Source organism: Hyalella azteca, unplaced genomic scaffold (assembly GCF_000764305.2).
Source record: "Hyalella azteca isolate HAZT.00-mixed unplaced genomic scaffold, Hazt_2.0.2 contig9487, whole genome shotgun sequence".
Classification (NCBI taxonomy): domain Eukaryota; kingdom Metazoa; phylum Arthropoda; class Malacostraca; order Amphipoda; family Hyalellidae; genus Hyalella; species Hyalella azteca.
The window spans coordinates 11,402-21,883 of NW_025939557.1; positions in this window are offsets into that span (position 1 = coordinate 11,402).

Consider the following 10,482-nt stretch of genomic DNA (forward strand, 5'->3'; position numbering starts at 1 on the left):
AAACCTTGGGCGTGGGCGACTTAAGGGCACGTGAGCGACTTAAGGGCATGTGGGCGACTTAAGGGCACGTGGGCGACTTAAGGGCATGTGGGCGACACATGCAGAAGGCGCGTGGGCGACACAAAGGCATGCAAAAGGCTTTACTGAAGGACGATATATCGCATGTTGCCGTAAGAGGTAACGTTTTGTGACGCATGCACTGGCACCTTATGTGCTGCAGTGTGCGAATGAAAGTGGAAAGCTGTACGATACCAGCAGAAAACGAATGTCATAAAAAGAAGTTTATGATTTGTAAATTATGACGTATAACCATAAATTATAAAATATGAGTGCAATTCACACAGCACAAACCCGCGATAGTGTACGAATATAAATAAAAGCTTGTTCATAATATTTACCAACTCAATTGAAGTCTACATAAAATAAAACATGCACGAAGGCAACACATACTCTACACCAAGTTTGCCCCAATATATAATAAGCCGGATAAAAAAGTTGCACAAAACAAGAGGGCCTCCGCAGAGCAGGAGACAAGAAAGGGGTGATGCCAGGGCCCTGGCGCCCCCCACCCTCTAGGTGCTCCCCACCCTCTGGCTGCCCCCACCCTCTAGGTGCCCCCCACCCTCTAGGTGCCCTAGGTCCGGGTGCTCTAGGCCCAAGTGCCTTTCAACCTCCCCGTGCCCAAGTCCATGTGCAGTGAATCGAAAGTCCATTTACGATTAAAACTCATCATGCCGATATTGGCTCCTGGATAACCTTCAAGGTGCTTGCCACTCTCCAAGAGCCTCCCACCCTAGCTCCAGGTTCCCGAGCGTCAGGGCATCCATCCAGGGCGTCTTCTTAAGACCGCACGACGAAACGCGCGAAGGCCGCTGAAGCGCGTAGGCGCGCGAACCGCGGCGAAGAGAAGACGCCAGGCCAAAGGTTTCGATGTCGTTCCAGATGAAAACTTTGATTTGCGATGATTTTATTTGTTATTTATAATTTATTATTTAATTGATATTTTATTTAACCTCGAATTACAAGTTTCCCCGAAGATTTTGTTATGCTGCTATACTGTACGCATCTAGGCCGAATCAAAGAGAGTAGTTATGGTTCGAGAAAGGTTATAAATTATTGTTGAAATAAGGAAATAATCGCATAAATTTTAGATAATTTCAATACATTTATACAAAAACTTACAAGAAATGAAGTCTATGTTATGAAATTTACATTCTCACATCTTCAGGAGATCCAATAGCAAATTAAATGTCAAAATAGTTCGTTTTTCGAGAGAAGTGTCCAACACCAGAAATGCGTTGGGCAGCGGACCGCAACGCTAATCTTACGGGAGACGGACGGAGGTAACCGCCAGACAATCGGTCTTTGATTAACGCGTTCATCGTGCGCTTCATGCGTTGCCTGATCTTGATTAATGGAGGAACTGATCAGAAGAAGATTAATAGAAGAAATGAAGAGTAACATTACCCATGGAGTCGCACAATGAAGCGTAACGAGTGATGTCAACCCAGTATGATAAAGATTGTTTCACGGCCAACGCTTACAATTAGGCTCTCATTGTTTACAATTATGCCCTTATTGTTTGATCGATTTAGTCCTTCACGTTTGCATGTCAATGAAAGAAAGAGTCAAATGATCCTCTTGGGTAGAAAACTTCAATTTAGCCGGAACAACAAAATTAATATTTTATTATTAATATAATAATAATATAATTATTTTCGAGTGGAAGAATTATACTGCTCACTATACAGCAGTTGCCAGAATTTTAGTTGATTATTTTGTGACTTGATTATAGGTTGAACCCAAAATGACGAGCTTAAATCTGCAAACCAAATGGAAATTGGCGGGAAAGAAGCAGTCGGAAATAAAGTATTAAAAGCACTACCACAGACAAAGGTTTAAGTACTTAAAATTATCTTAGCTTTGAATCGATATACAGTTTCACTGGCCCTTGTTAACTATTATCTGACCTATACTAGGCTAGAGTTAATACGGAACACGACACATTTATGAGTCATATATACAGATTGACCTGAAAGAATAATTTTTGATTGTTCCCATGGGCACAGGAGGGTATAAGTAGAGCAGAACCTGCAGGAACACTCATTGTTCCCGTGGGAACAGGAAGGTATAAGTAGCGCAGAACCTGAAAGAACACTCATTGTTCCCATGGGAACAAACGTGACTCCATCATTAAAGTTGCGTATGGAATAACTACACGTACGATTCAAACTCATCATGCCGATTTTGGCTGCTGTAAAAGTTTACGATGGGAAGCTCACTAAATTAGCAGACATGCACTATTTACTGAACTAGTACTACACAAGTGCGGCATATGACAGAATACAATTTTTTTTCTCATCATATAACATACTTTCTAAACCATTATAAGTAACTTGCATATGAGAATAGGCAATATCAGCAAGTACGTTAATACATGGTTGAAGTATTCAATGACGACATTGATGTATGACATGACCATGCTCACTATACACTCAAATAAATGTGTGAAACTTTGTCCTAGTACTGAAGCACTTTTTGCCCTTGTGTGGGTTATCCTGACCCACTTTGGCCAAGCAAACGGGCGTATCAGTGCTACATCCACTGTTATGGACGTTATAGTATGCCATTATTTTGACACAACAACCAATTTATTTTATTGATTAACGACCAACATTGAATAACAGACACTTTGTGACACACGCCGACACCCGTGCACCGTTACACGCATGACACGCACAGTTCGCCCCGCATGCAGGCACTCATGCGCATAATAAGTGGAATTATTAACCTGGCGTAACACGGAGAACTGAAGCGGGTAACCTCAGGCGAGATTTGCAGCCTTTGTGCGCACCGTGAATTTCTTAACGGAAACTCGAGTTCAGATGCGGCGTGCAGAGATGGTTAATGATGATGAATTTTATGACAAATTTGATTAAAAATGATGAACAATGGGCCCAATTTGATAATTAACTGGATCTATTTGATGGTAAATTGGTTTCAAAATGAACAATTCGCAATATTTAGTCTTCAATTGAATTCAAAATGGCCAATTGGCTCTGAAATGTCGATCAATTGACCAAAATGTAGATCAATTGGATCTAAGTCTATGATCAAAATGGGCTTCAAAATGACGATCAATTGGCTTTAGAATGATTAATAATGACGATCTCTTTATCTGCTTATGCTCTCTAAATCACTGTTTAATTCACACAGAAAATACTAACGTTTTCACAGTTGTATTTTACAAGCAGCCAAAGTAAATAAGTAATAACAAATAAAAATATAATAAATACATGAATTACAAACGGTTATGTACAGTTGCGTGGTTTTAGTCCTCGCCAGCACCAAACTTGAACATGGTATAATTGTAATACAAAAACTATAATTACTTATTTATAAAAATTGATACTATTCCCTAACAGCGTGAGTATTAAGACTGTACAGCTGCAAAAACATTTTAGATTAAGAGGATAAAATTTGATGATGTATTTAATTATGAATAAAAAAATTAGATGATGGAAAAATTTCTTGGTATGATGATGTTCCATATTTTATCTGATGTCCACCTGCATACATTCAATTATGGTAACTAATAAAAAATTGTACTCTAACAGCAATTAATCAGGTACTAACATTAACCAATCAATTATAAACTTTTAATAAGCAGCTGGGACTAATGTCCATTTATGGGCTTGCAGCCTAAGACGAATTCGACAGCCCAAGTTGGAGGACAGTCCAATTAAGGTGGTGGACAGCCCAAGGTGGTGACAGCCCAAGGTGGTGGACAGTCCAAGGTTATGGACAGTCCAAGGTGGTGGACAGCCCAAGGTGGTGGACAGCAAATTTTATGACAAATTTGCTCAAAAATGAAGAATAATTAGTCCCGTTTGATAATTAATTGGATCTATTTGATGATCAATTGGATTCAAAATGATCAATTCGCAATATTTGATCTTCAATTGGATTCAAAATGGTCAATTGGCTCTGAAATGTCGATCAATTGACTTCAACATGTAGATCAATTGGATCCAAGTCTATAATCAATTGGATACAAGTCTATGATCAATGGGCTTCAAAATGATGATCAATTTGGCTTCAGAATGATTATTAATGAGCTCTATTTGACGGTAAATTGGCTACGACTTTGTCTCCTTATAGGCTTATGGTCTCCAAATCACTGTTTGATAACAATTGTTATCATACCTGTAGTTTACATACGGCTATATAGTTAACAAGTACATATTTAATAAATACATGAATTATACACGGTTATGTATAGTTGCGGGGTTTTATATAGGTAGTTGCCCAAGGTGGTGGACAGCCCAAGGTGGTGGACAGCCCAAGGTGGTGGACAGCCCAAGGTGGTGGACAGCCCAAGGTAGTGGACAGCCCAAGGTGGTGGACAGCCCAAGGTGGTGGAGCCCAAGGTGGTGGACAGCCCAAAGTGGTGGACAGCCCAAAGTGGTGGACAGCCCAAGGTGGTGGACAGCCCAAGGTGGTGGACAGCCNACGCCGTATCACTGATACGGCCTGCGGCCGACACTGTTTTATTGCCGGCCTGTGAGAGAGCACGCAGAGGCAGCGCACCGTTAGGCATGGGCAAGCATGATGTCATCATGCTGAGGGGGGATATGCATTAGCATGCTGGATGTCATCATGCTGAGGGGGATATGCAATAGCACGCATATCATAATGCTAATTATGCATCAGCATGCATGATCACAATAAGCATGCACGATTCATCATGCTCAAGGCAGTCCAGCACCCCCGTGCATGATATCAAGTTTGTATAGCAGATCCGCATAGCATGCATAACACTCCTGCCGGCATCTAGGTGAACGAATACATTATGTATTCATCGTGAATAATACAGAAGACATGATATAATCATGATAAATAATACAGAAGACATGATATAAACATGATAAATAATACAGAAGACATGATATAATCAAGATCAATTCCAGCATGGCTCAAATTTTTGACAAAATAATATCATTCGACCTAACCATCGTCTGTTACTGTTAGCCCTCCAATTAGTAGATTAAATTCGCGACGTTATTCCAGCAAACCGCAATGGAACAAAAAACATTTTCCAATTGAATAAGCGAAGCATTGAACGACGTTTGTGCTGATGGCTAGCCATCACCAACGTCTAGTTGTGTCGAGAGAAACTATAGCTTCAGGTCGAGTTTAAAATGACGGTACTTAACTATTGCCTGAAGAGGGCGCTCTGTGACGAGAAATTGCTGGAACTGTGCGAGGCAGAGACAAAATCTCAGTCATTACTTTCAGTGGAAAGGCAATGGTGATCTTGAGAGGAGTGGATTTATCAACGGATTTATCGGCGGATTTACAGGTTGCCGCATTAGAAAGTTGGTCTGAAGGAGATATAGTCTCGGTTGGTCGCGTTAAATCAAGTTGATGATTTATATACGTCCGTGTTACATGTCTGTGGCTTTAGTGAGGAAGATGGCGAAAATTGGCTGGTGGATTTACGATGTCGTAATTACTTAAAATAATCTGGTCCTCAGTAAATAGAAATAAACTCCCAGACATATACAAAGAATACTATAAGGATACTTAGTATAATTCCAGTATTTCTGATACATCCATGGGAAATAAACTACCTACCCCTCGTAGTCAGAAAGTAAATTATTTCCCATCTTCCAGGCAGCAGCACTACAAGAGCTTACATTCCTCTACATTATCCCTTTCACAAAAAATATAACCTCTCACATCATCCAGTGTTTCACCTACAATTATCACTCATAATTAGACAATTTTGCTTTACACTTCCACTGTAATGATGTTCCCTGAAAGAGGAAAGAGACAGATTAAATTTTTATTAAAGTTCAACAATATGCCAAAATTTCAATCAAAAGTGAAGCGTGTGATTACATTTTTTTGCATCATGCTCCAATATTACGACTATAGCAATGCAAAACGCCTCCGAAGTTCAAGGCCTCTTGAGCGGTTATGACGCAAAGACATTAATTAAGATGTCGGAGCTGAACGTGACTGGCAGCTTAATTATACTGTAATTCGAAAATTTGCACTGCATTTCCAAGTTTTATGACGTTCGTAAAATGGGATTCGTTGCTGAATTTCTTTTGGCTGGATTGTCGTGAAAAATGTGTTATGATTATCTGGGTAAATTTTAAACACTATTTTTCAAAAAAATAGAGCATATCAAGTATTTCCCTTCGACAGAAATACAAGCCTGCGTTTTTTTAATTAAACTTTTACTTTATCAAGACTGTGTATTTCATTATGAAATACTAAGAAAATATGGGGTTTTAAGAATAACATTGTGAAATTTTGATGGCGTGAAGATCATGCATCTCTTAGACGAGTTTAATGGACTCAAAATGTTTACTCGCAAGTCAAAAAGAAAAAACGTAAAATTAGACTCAAAATGTGCACGTCTTGCGCTGAGCGTCCATTGCGCATTGCCTTGAACGGTACGACAAAAATGGCTTCAAGATTTATCTGCAAAATTGCTTCAGCTTTGCATGGACAGGCCGACTTGAAACCTTCCCGTGTCCAGATGGTCAAAAAATACTTCTGTCGACCACCATTCAAATTTAAAAGGTTAAATAAAAATGCCTGATTTCAAGGGAAAAAAATCTCCGGCATGAAGTCATTTAATGCTAAATTTGTTTTCTAATAGAGTACCTATAGTTAAATATTGAATGACTTGCAGACGATGATAAATTGTCAACGATTGAATCAATCAAATCAAAATTTTACTTCAAAACCCAAAAAATTGCTAATAATGAACAAGAATAAGTTTTACCATGATCTTCACTATCAGCTTTTAAAGGCAGTGTTAGAGGCTTTAATGATTTCAAGAAGAGATAAACGGTGATAAGCAATCAGGCTTCAAATGGAGATGCGCAAGTCAAGGCCAACAGGCCTACAGCCATGGACAATTGGACGTTCAATAGCGAATATGCGCTTGCCGTTACTGACACGGCAAGCAAGCTGACAGGTTATACTCAGGGATATAAATAAAAATAATAATAATTGATCATATTGACACACTTTTTGACTAGTACATTTATTTTTCAATAATATTACTAAGAAGTTCTTTAATTTTTTCCTGACAGTGACACACTTTCTTACCCACAGCACGAGAAGATAGAGTACGTATAACTAATAAGTAACTAATAATAATAATTATTCCACCCAAACTGCGTCAGAATGACCCACACATGAGCAAAAATTGCGTTGCTAATTGGACAAAGTGCCAATCATTTTTAACCACGTCAAATGTATCGTCAGCGACGATGATATATTGTCTAAACTCTAAAGTATCATCAGTCATTTATCAGCAGACGAAAAGTTATACAATATGAATGTCAATGCGCGTTCACAGCAACAGAAAAAAATCACTAGAATCCAATGAAAAGATTCACTAAATACACGGTAAAAAATGAGTGGGGAAAGATCCGTAACGTAGTCAGCGCAGGTCCCAAGGATCCCTGCCATGAGCAGGAATACAAATTGCACAAAATGATCCGTGATTATGACTCGTCGGGAGGACGTGACGTCACGGCATCCGGCCACCAATGAGGGGCCAGCGATGCACTTGCTTTTGCGGTTGCCCTTCTTGCGATAAAAGCTTGCATTGGCGACGTCGAAATGAACCAAACAAAGAGAAGCGAAACTTCATCAAAATGTACGAAATGAAGTATGGGGAAGCTTCATTGAAATGCACGGAATGGAACCTGTCTCTTATACACATCTAGATGTGTATAAGAGACAGCGACAGAGATGCCCGACATCGACAGAGATGCCCGACATCGACAGAGATGCCCGACATCGACAGAGATGCCAGACATCGACAGAGATACCCGACATCGACAGAGATGCCGTCACGACATTAATTAACCTGCAGGCAAAATTCAGCAGAGGCAGTGAAGCGTGCGCGCTGTAGGGCCTTTAGTCGCCGCAATTCCTACAGTGAGCGCTGGTGATTATCCTTATTGTTGGATCCACGTCAACCATTGGCCAGTTCCAGTTAAATGCTTTAAACGTGATTGGATTCAGTGTAGAACGATTATTTTGGGACGTGCTCTCAGGCTTCAGCCTCGCACTATAATGGATTAGAACGATGAATTTGATATATTTTTTTAGCTCACTTTGTAGTAACCGAATTTCCGCATTGCAATCGGTTTGCAAACATTGATGACGACGGCTTTGAACTGATGCAGCTTATAAAATTAAGAAACAACTAAATTAAGTACTAATTTCTAAAACTTGTATGAAAAATTGATTATAATTGGCAGGTTAAGTTTCCACGTTGTAATTAATTTCCAATATCTATGTCAGCAAGTTATCTAGTTTCACAACGGGAAAAAAGTCTTGGCGGTTACTTTCTGCAGTGACTAGAGCAAATCTTTCGAAGAACATGTGGATGTGCTAAATTATACACGCAAAAAATTTCATAGCGAACAAATATTCGGAGATTTAGTTAGCATCGAATGTTCATAAATATTTTTCTCATTACATTGAGGTAATTGGTAATGCTGAAAAACGTCACCCCAAACTATTTACACTCCAGCCTATCACTGAAAATTCGCAAACACGTAGAAATATTTTATAAGATAACATCAAAGTTCAGAATCGGCCTACACAATTAATTTTCAGTTAAAGTTACCTAAAATATAAGCCCTGTATGCCTAATACTTTATCTGTTGCAGGTTAATATACTTCTTGATAATACGTACTTTACTGTTTAAAATTTTATCTGTTGCAGGGTACACGAAAAGATGACAAATTTTATTGCTAAAAAATCACCCTTGAGGAAGAAATATAAATGTTTTCCTGTTTCTGTTAACATAAAAAATGGCCTTGGCCGCTCACGTGGCGAAGGACTCAAGGGACGCGAAGGTGTCAATGTGACACGTCCTGCAGGAGGCGCCGGAAAATCGTTCTTTTTAGAGACGTAAAAAACGCCTCTGCCGGCAGCGTCATGGCTCACGACGTCAATTAATTCGGCTATAGTCGTCCAATCAGATCCTTGACAGACTGGACGACTTAGGACGACGCCTCGAAATGGATGGTCTAAACAGGACTTAGTGAGATTGTTCTTATCACGCAATAGGGAAAATTTTCATACTGGGATCAATGGTTTAATATCGGAACTTCGATGATTTGGCCCCATCGGTACTTTGAGGATTTGGCCCTATCGGGACTTCGAGGATTTGGCCCCATCGGGACTTCGAGGATTTGGCCCCATCGGGACTTCGAGGATTTGGCCCCATCGGGACTTCGAGGATTTGGCCCTATCGGGACTTCGAGGATTTGACCTTATCGGGAGCATCGGGAATTTGGTCATATCGAAGCATCGCGGATTTGGTCACATTTGCCGGGACATTAGGGATTTGGTTATACCGGTGCATCGAGGATTTGGGAACATGACAAAAAACTGTCCTAGAAGCGACACAACGGTTGAAAATTCGTCGGCAGACGGTGGGGCTTTATCAAGCAAATATCATGATCAATATTGACTGATGACAAAGCATGTTTAATTCAGCCTAATATCGGAAGACACTGGCGAGAATGTAACCCTCCATAAACCTGAAACTTTCCATGCTGAAATCGAGACACTTGATTGCATCACAGAAGCTGTGCCGAGGCATATGTACTGGTATTTAAAAAAGAAAGCTCATGCTAAACCAGTAGTATAGATAAAAGTTATACTAAAACATCGTAATCACCGAATCGATCCGGCCATTTTGATGTAAAATTATAACTAGTGACATGCGAAACAAGGCGCCCAAAGTGTATGATGGTATGCCTTCCATCAACGGTACGGCACAAAATGCTACAAGCATAATCTGAATCTTGATAAATCACATTGGGGATCTCAGAGCTTACATTTTGTTTGCAGTATCAATTACATAAATTGATACCGTCAGAAATAGCGAAAGAGCAAAACGAATATAGTTGTAAAAGTATTTATTCTTGTTCAAACCAATGCAAAATTTTTAGTTAATTGAACTTAATGACTTTTAAACGGTAGGTAATTGCCATCAGTAACATAGGGCTGAGAAATAAAATAAAATATTGGTGAAGAAGTAAGATAGAAGATGGGTTGAATAACTAAAATAGATGATTAGTGAAGAACCCGCAGCTACTCTGAGGTTGATTGAAGAAACGAGAAACAGGAGCGGCATGCATAAAGTAATTAGGATTGTACTCACCAATACGGAGCTGCTGACGTCCGTGCAATCATGAAGGGGATGATTTTTCAGAGGGTTAGTGATCTTCCACTGCATTTATAATTTGTTTCTTAAACACATTCAACAGCCATGATGTGTAGAAAAGTAAGTCATTCCTTATTGTCAGATATTTGGCACGAGCTGATTTTAATAAATAACCATTCGAGGCAATAATAATACAAAAAAATTTAGTTCACTCCAGCACCTCATCTTACAGGAACAGTTTCCAGTCAGGGCACGTGTACAG